Genomic DNA, 9458 nt, shown 5'->3' on the forward strand with positions numbered 1-9458 from the left:
GTGAGTGACAGACAGTAGAATTATTAAATCCTTTCTGGTTTGTTGGCTCATTTTGCACCTTATCTGTTCTGTTAAGCTTCCTCTCAAGTAGAGTGTGAGTACAGAAAATTTCATTTCGGTTTCAGAGAAAAGAGGTTTGCAATTGAGATTTTACTTTTAGCTGTAAGTGGTGTAATTAGAAGTTGGTGGAGACTGATGCTAACAAATACTGTTGTCTTTACAATTTGAACAAAACCATGAGTGAGAATGAGGAGAGGATACAGATTTGTGTCAAGATTTGAGAGAGCTTCTTGGGGTTCATGTTAGTTAAGAGTACTCAGAGTCTTTTTTTATAAACAAATCCCTGGGCAAATTGAGAATCCATACCCTTCTTATGAAGGGGTAGGTGCTCTTTCTGCTCTGTCAAATCCTACAAAAAATGAGATACATGAGAATTTTTTTTAAGTCTTCTTTGCCTGAAATCACTGTTTGAAATGAAATAAAGAATGGTATTTTCACTGAAAAATACATACTTGGTTTTCTGGAACACAAGAGATACCTTGTAATATCCTTATCTTTTATTTTACATTACAAAGGTCTTTGTCTAGAGTTGTAGAAAATTATGCTGGGTTCTCTTGTTGTTGTTGTTGTTTGTTTTTTGTTCTGTTTTTTTTTTTAGGATAACTTTTTTCCCGAGAAATGAAGTAAGGGACTGGAGTGTGTTGGAGGGACACTCCCCATCACACTTGTGTTTTCCATTTTCCCACCCTTTATTGTTTAAGACCAGATTTATACCTGTCTGCTGTACGAATTTTTCATCTGCCACAATGGGCGTGTTCCTAGTGGTGGCATACAATGAATGATTCTCTAGAAGTAAATCTATCCAGAGGGGATTTTCAGACAGCCAGAGTCAGTAGCTGACTTAGAGCCCCCAGGGACACATTAGTCAGGGTAATTTGCCCCTGTTAGCAGGAGAGGGAGAGAGACCTGAGCTCCAGGACCTGGTACCGGGGCAGGAGCCTCGTGTGTGATGCTGCAGTTGGTTTGGGGAGGTCCTGCAGGTGCTGCTGTGGCATCCCAGTGCTGGCCAATAATTCCACCAGGCTGTGGAGGGCAGTTCCTGTGCAGAATTTGGGTTTATTGGACCACGAACAGGGAACCAGGGGTGTGTGACTGCCACGCACAATAACCTTTGGTTTGCTGCAAAGAGAGCCCTGTAATTTACTCAGCAGAGCTCTCTTGTGTTTGACCTTCTGATAAGTTCAAGATTATTGGGTTTTGCCTGTTTTTCTCTTTCTTGTGGGTGTTCATTGACTTCTTCTGTCGTTCATGCAAAGTGCACTCGCTTAATCTGTCGATTCCTTTTACTCTGTTGATTTAGACAAATATATTAATGTGTGCCAAGCACACAGATGCAAACTGACTGAGCACAGTTAAAGAAACACTGTCACACCAGGTTAAACTGCCCATTTGAGGTCAGTGGAAAAGTTTGGAATTCCTTTAAATTTCAATTTTAAGAGAGGGTAGACTTTAATAGTTTGGGATATAACTTGTATTACAGCATTATATATTAATTAATGAGCGCTAGAAACTTGGAGTAGTCACAGGCCAAAGCAGGTTTAAGACCAAATCAGCCTGTATGTAGTGTACTGGTGGCTCTGGCTGTCCCCAAGAGCTGACAGGTTAAATGACACTTCAGAGTGGTGGATGAGGCAGCACAGCCAGGACAGGGACAGTCTTCCTCTGTCACTGACAGGGGCATGAGTTAGTAGTTCATAATCTTTTTTGGGCATTTGTGCAGAAAAGAGCTCTGAAAGCAACTCTTACTTGCTTTTCAGACAAACCAACATCACTGGTCAGAAGACTTTTAAAATTGTTTTAAAATAGTTGCAATACTCTTAGGTTTTCAAAATAGTCGTAATAGTCTTAAGTTGTTCTTCATGAACACACAAAGAAATTAAAGTTCAGGGAGTTAGGCAAGAGTCTTCTATGATGTTAGGTATGATTTGACTTCCAGAGATCCCAGGTCTCTCACTGAAGGTAAAATGGAAGTTACAGTGCTTTGAGACCCTGGAAAAACACACTGGCATACAGTTAGGAAATACTTAATACTTGGCATTTTCCCCTTGAAAAATACCCCAGATTTTTAATGTTCATGTGATGTTTTCAGGGTCTGAATGTGCTGCACCTACAAAGAGTATTTTACAGCTCATGTCCTGCTTTGCTCAGCTGGCAGGAGGATTGGGAGCACTTTGCTGTGTGCACCCCAGATGTTGGCATGGGGGCACAGCAGAGAGGCACCTGCACTGGTGATGGTTATGGGATCAAGGTGGGATAAAGGCATCAGTCCTGCTGCAGATGTGGGAGCTTTGCTATGTGCAGAGCAGCTTGTAGAGGGCAGCAATTGCCCACAGTTCTCTGTGCTTGAGGAGAGGAGGGACCAGCTGAAGAACTTCACCAGAGTGACTGACTGCCTTTTTAGCTTCTTGAAATAACTTTATGCAGGAATTTGTTCTTTGGAGTGCCTCTTGACTCCACAGTATTAAATTCCTACCCTGAAAAATGTTGCTCGAGATTGTTAATTCCTCTCCTGCCTCTAAAACCACTGGAGAGTTGGACTCCTTTTGCCCAGGCACTGCCTGTGTCATTGTTACTGCAATGAAAGAGTCTAGTGGCAGCCTGGGATCCGTGTAAGGTTACAGCTGCCTACGTGGGATACTTTCCCTCATTTCTTGCCTTCCTCCTTCCTCTTGGTCTTCATCTCCTACTCTTACCTGGGAGATTATGCCATTTGAAAACATATGCCATGTCTGTGGCATCTTTGTTGTGCCTCAGATACGTTCATCACATTAAAAGTGAGGTAGCAGGGGCACAAAATGCAGAATATTCAAGAACCTGAAAGAACTTTTTCTACAGCACACAGGAATACATTCTTCAGATTCTTCTGATGCCAGCACCTTCAGAACCAAGATTTTCCAAACTAGGAAGTTGAGAGTTGGTATAAACCTTGGATTTGGAGTCCCTGATCATCATACTTTAGAAGGAATTTTCACTGCTTTTCCTATTTCTTGTCTTTCTCCATGTGCCACTTATATTGTAAATCCTTCCAAACAGCCTAACAGTTATTGGTTTTTTTAAAATTTGTTTTCATTTTGTGTGCACATTTACGTAGCACCTCTCCCTGTTCATTGTACAGGCTGTGACCTCTTCCCAGCTGTGACCCCGTAACACACTTTGACAAGTGTCAGTCTGGAAAAATAGCAAAGAAAATATGCATGACTTTGTAGTAGAATGGTTTTACAGCTGGAGAGAAGCAAGAGAGGGCACTCACAATATTCCCACTTCTTTACATTACTTGTTTCATCTTCTGGTTAGAGCAGAATTCTCCTCAGCTGTCAGTGTTCTGCTGTTTTGTCAGGCATCTGAATGGCCTGAGTGATGGTATTCCTTGGGATACAGTTCATCAGTAGAGGACATCTTGCAGAAATGGAGATTCCCAGCTATGCAGTGAGAATAGAATCTCCTGTGTCTTCCAGCTTGCTTCTGTTTGTTTTTTTGTGAGATCCTAAGTGTTTCCTTTCCTTTCCTCCTTAAGCATCTGCACCCTTCAGATGTTTGCAGACAGTTATCACATCATTTCTCCTTCCCCCCACCCCCATCCTGGTCTCTTAGCCAAGCTTTACATATTTAGCTCATTTAATCTTTCCTCATAAGTCAAGCCCATAACTGACAGCTCTGACCCAGGGAGTCGCATTGGTTGCACATGCTGCCAACAGGATAGAAATACTTTCTGTGCAGTGATTGAGAATTACAGACAGGACTGAGCTGAGCCTGGCCCTGGCCCCCAACACTGGATTTTTGAAAACCCCTTTCTTGACTCAGGTTGCCACAATTCCATAAAGATGGGCTTAGTTTCCAGTGTGATGGTCAGCTGCCAGGCTGACCTGGGAAATTCAGGTCAACTGTCAGGTCCCTTGGGAAATTCAGTAGTGGTGCCCCACGGGGTTCCAGTCCAAGTTCTTGTGGAGGTGGTGCTGTGTCCCACTTCTCCTGCCAGGCGGGCAGGTGCCTCGGGCTGCTGAAGCCATTCCTTCTGGGAAGGCAGAGCTGGGCTCCCTGAAGGGAATGGGTCCTGCCCTGTCTGTGCCAGGAGGAAGCTCAGGTGTCACCAGTCCCATTGACACTCAATGGCTTTGGGGTCTGGCTTGTTGCAGGAGCTGGGAACCTGGGAAGGTGCACTGGAGGAGGAGGCAGCTGCATGTCCATGCATTGGCACACACAGATCTGTTTCCAAATAAACATATTTGGAGGTTGCTTTATATGACTTGTCTCTTCAGGTTTGTTGCATTCTCCTGAAGATGATGGGTGAGCTCAGGAAAGTTGTGGAACTGGTAAATGAACTGCCTGGCTTCTAATGTGTGTTGTGTGAGGCTTCATATGCTGCAGCTTCCCCCAGTGGGGCTGGTTCACAAACATTACATGTATTATTGCCAAGCAGGCAGCATAAAGAGAACATTTATGAAAGGGAATATCAGAGGAAACATTATAGCAGGGACCTTATAGCCTTTCCATTATTATGGTTTAAATCTTGACGTGGTCTTTATTTGCAGTGACACTGGGACCAGTAAAAAGTGTTTTTTCTCTTCCCCTCCCCTCCCCTCCTCTCCTCTCCCTTCCCCTCCCCTTTCTCCCTCCTTTTCATTCTTTTCTTCCACATCCTGTTCTGAAGCTGTGGTGCAGAGATACAAATCGTTAAACATGCGAGTCCTCGGAGAGCCAGGTTTCAGTTTGTGTGGAATCAGCCCCTTTTGACTCAGAAGTTGGAAACCAGATGACTCACAGTGATGCATGTTTGTTGTTTTTAATAACTGCCATTTTGCAAAATATGGTCAAAGCTTCAAACCATGACTTCTGGAGTAGGGGTGGTGTGTATTTATTTTTAATTTGGGAGGCTATAAGCTGGAATGAGTTTGTTGCTGCAGTCTTCTCTTCAAATCTGAAGTAGAATTACAGCATTGAAAATGTGAAAGATTTTAGACACTTTGTTTTCCTGTTACCTGAAAAAAATTACTTTCTTAATCAATTGCTTGAAAAGGCTCCAGGTGCCAAACATCTGTTGGGATTGTAGGTCCCTGGTTTATGTTTATGCTTTTTAATATAAACCCAAAGGGACAGGTTTCTTTTAAAGGAAGCAGTCAGATGTTTTGAATTTGTGGAATTTTAAATAATAAATCTAATTCCTGCTTTATCATTTCTATTTCTAACAAAATTGTCATCTATTTCCTTTCATTTACAGAAACGTAGCAAATGTAGTATTTTAGTGGCAAAATTCTCTATTGGTAAAATCTCGTAGCAGTATGGAAAATACGAAAATAGCTACACATTTAATTTTCTGGAGATTTATTACTGCTTGCACAGCAGTTTGTAAACTCTAAGCTCAGTATTAAGTGCTTTATGACTTCTTTTGTGTTTTACTTCTTAATTTGCCTCAAGAAGTATTGTTGTAATTTGTTGAAGTTCTGCAGGTTTGTTTTGCAGTTAATTTCAAGTGAGAATTTACAGCCCTTCCATCCTGGTAGAGAGGTACCAGGATAAAATCTGTCCGTGTGAGAACAGGATTTGACCCTAAGTGTAAAAGTGGCCTTGTGACAGAATTTGCCATGGCCATGTGTTGGGATCTTGCAGTTCATTTCTCAGATTTGGGTGCTTTGTAACCGTGTCATGATTTATATTATGGTCTGTTGCAATGGCTGTTGCACAATGAAGGGCTGTGCTCTAGTCCAAGGGAGGCAGAGTCTCAGCCTACCTCAGCCTGTTGCTTCTTGTTAGAGAGTGAAAAAGCAGCTACTGATTTAAAACAGAGAGCTTTGGGTTCTGCTTTTAGGCTGAGATGGGGTATCTCTCTGGTGGTAAAAGTGCTAGAAAAAAGCACACTGCCTTTACTCAGAGGAAGCACACATCTGTGTGCTGGCCAGCTCTGGTCTGATTCTTTATTCAGTCAGGAAAGAAATAGCTTTTGGTCTTTATTGTTTAAAGCAAATGTACTTGCTTGTGAAAGGTAGTGAAGTGGTGGCTCTGGAGGCTTGAACTGTCCTCTCCCTGCAAGCTGTGAGAGCAGCAGAGCAGGATTCCCCACCATGGCTCCGAGGGATGCCCCTCGTCCCCAGGAGTGAGAGGAGAGTCCAGTCTCTCACCCGTTTGGTGCCTGACTTCCCTCTGAAGCTGCCAAGAAGGATGCCAATTTTTCCATTTAGCTGACTATTGTATAGACCTTAAAAGGGAAGGTTTTAATGCAGTTGGCTGTGATATAGACTGTTAAAGGGGAGTTATTTATTTTAACTGGCTGCTGTATGGATTCTTACGAGGGCATTCTTTCAGCTGCAGCTGTATATTGACTGGTGGATGTGCTGGGCTGTATTGGTAGTAGCTGTCATATTGACTGTTACAGAAAAGATCTGTATTTAAGCCGTAACACTGCACTGGGATCTCCCAGGCAGGATATTAATGCTAATTCATCTGCTCACCCCCTGCTGTGAGTGTTATTTGTTTAAATCTGTAGAATCCCACAGCGCATTTATATCCTCGCTAGAGTGAGCTCCGCTCCCTGTAATTATTTAACATTATATGCTGATATAAATTGTAACAGTTAAAGAATGGTAATGAGCAGCAAAAAAACACAAACTTAACCTTAGAAATGGCAGAGTCAGCTCTTAAAACAACAGCCAGCAACTTTCACTGTTCGCTGTCTTTTCCCAAGTCCATATGCACAATATTGTGCATACATTATGTGTGTGCGTGTGTGTTCATGCTCGCACTGGCAGCGGTGCCAGGCAGGGCTGTAATTATGCAGAATGTACTGTGAAACTTATGCACGCTCTTAATTACATGCAGTGCCTACGTACAGCAAGTTTTATCTCTCTGCAGCTCAGCTCCTTGATGAGTTGCTCTGATAGGTGATTGGGGTTGGGGCCACCACGTCGACAGAGGGAACAGAACCCCTGGATTCTCCTCCCAGGGAATTGTGTCCCAAGGTTAGGTTGAAAGCCATCGGGTGTCACTGTTGCTCTGTGGAGGCTCAGCTGGCAGTGGGTTTGTGTGGCAGTGAAAACTGGACTTTGGAAGTAGTATTCTTGGCTATAAACATCCAAGGCATTTACACATAGTTTATATATAAAGTGCATGTCCATGCACACCATTTAAGTGTGGGTGGAGTGAGCGGAGGTGGCTCTGTTGTGTGTTAGCTGACTTTTTTCTTTGCAGTTTCTGTTGCCAGTTATAGCAGGCATGTCCCAAAATGCCACACAGGATGGGCAGCTACTGCTGAATAGCTCTGCGTTCTGCTCTGAAGTGACTGTGGTTCAGCAGTGGAGATGACCTGATTTCTGTATGTAAATTGCCTGTGAACATAACCTGTGAGCAAAGTTTTGGGTTTATGATGTGACAGCTGTGGTGTAGAAACAGCAAAATTATATTCAGTTTAGGTTTCTTAAGAGCTTGGGAACTACAGGGATTAAAGGGTACTGTAGGCATTTTTAAGCTGTAGTACGTGTGTCAAAACTCATTGAAAAATCAGGTTTGCATTCAAACAGTTCGTCAATAACATAAAAAAAAATCACCAATGTAAAATGGAGATGGCAGAGAAAAGCCACCTAAATAGCAAAGAAAATGTGTTTTAAAAAGACTTTATAGTCTGTGTCCCTTCTGATTTCAGGTAGGGAATAGGAGCTGGAGTAAGAGGAGCTGAGCTCGTGCTTGATTTGCAGAGTAGCGTGATGGTCGGTTGGGCTGCGTTGGCAGCATGGACCTGTGCCAGACTTCACCACAATTCATACTGTGTCAGTTTAATAAATGCACTACTTAAATTATGAAATTACAAAAGAAAAAAGAGAATGCACTTATTCAGACTCTTAATACATTAAAAATAAGGCATTAAAACACTGCCTTTTTTTTTTTTTCCTTCCAGAATCAATAATGAACAGGAAGGGTTGTAGACATTAACAGTCATGGACATTCAAGCTCTTATACATAAATTATCTTAGAAAAATGCACATACGACTTGAATAATGTAAATACATTAATGCATTTAATAATTTAAACATTAAAGCGCATTCAGGAATTCGTGGCAGAAGCTGTTCTGAGATAAGGAACGGTCCTGGAAGTTGTGTGTCCCGAGATCGATGGCTGGCTTCTCCTTGAGAGAACTCTCTGGGGAAGTCGGGCTGTGCAGCTGCAGTGACCGCCCATCCCCAGAAATCCCAGGGCATTCCCAGCTCTTCTGCTTTCCACCTCCTGTTCCCCCTACCACGTGCATCAGCACTTCCATACAGGACATCTCAGGGCCCACAAAAGGCCAGGGTGCACTTTGACATTTGGGGTTTTCCCTCTTTGTCCAGAAGTCAGATGAAGCAGCTTCAGAGAATGGAAGTTGATAAGACTGTCAGGTGGAGAGAGTGAGGTTTGGGGAGGTAGTGCACTCCAGGAATGCTTGGCTCTTTCTTGAAGCCCTGAAAATCAGAAGGTTGGCTCCAGTGTAATGACAGATCAGGGGATTTATTCTGTTCTTGCTCCTCTGCTCTTGGGATTGAACCACCTTCAGCACTGCAGAAACACCAAACAGGAACACCAAGGTCCCCCCACACAGTGCATTTTCCTGAAGATTTTGAGCTATGTCGTTTTTGCTGATGTGCTTAAATTTGGAAAGTGCTGTATCCACCCCTCATGCCACTTTTCCTGAGTTCATAGCCTTGCTTTTCTTGCCTCTCCTGCAGGCAGGTGCTTTGGAGGTCATTTGCACCCTACAGCCCCACTCATGGAGTGGTATAAGGTATCGTGTTTAGGCCTAGATACTGATGGAGCTAATGATGGAGCTAATAAAAAAGAGCTTAGTCTGATCCCAAAGGGAGAAGAGTTGGGTTGGTTAATTAAAGGAGACTGGCACAGAGCACCTAGTAATTATAGGTGCAAGAAGTCTGAATTTGAAGAGGATGGTGCAGCTGGAGAGGGATAGGGAGGCACCCAGAGCTCTTCAGGCTGTGGGCAAGAATGCAGCAAAACCAGATCTGGAAATCAGACCTGGGCAGAATTCCTTAGTGAATTCTTATTTATTCCATTTTTTAATGAGGACCTGAATCTCTTGTTGTGCATTTATGTTTTTGCATGCACATGTGTATGTACAATACTAGTTACACCCTATGGCTGGGAGGGTGGTTTTATTAAAGACCAGAAGATTGAGAGACAGATGTTTTAAGAGGCCTTGCCCTGTAGTAGTTTGGGATAATTAATGCTGACTGCTGCATTGGTTGTATTATCAATGCTGCTGGGTTGTTATCTCCAGCATCATCCCAGCACCCAGGAGCCGGTATCACTGTGGGGCAGAGGGGCTGGTGCCACCAGGACCTGCAGGGAAACTGCTCCTGAGCTCTTCTGTAGGTGTAGGGTGGGGAGCAATGCTGTGTCATCACATTGTCATCACCAGTGCT

The sequence above is a fragment of the Cinclus cinclus genome, chromosome 23 (assembly GCF_963662255.1).
Source record: "Cinclus cinclus chromosome 23, bCinCin1.1, whole genome shotgun sequence".
NCBI lineage: Eukaryota > Metazoa > Chordata > Aves > Passeriformes > Cinclidae > Cinclus > Cinclus cinclus.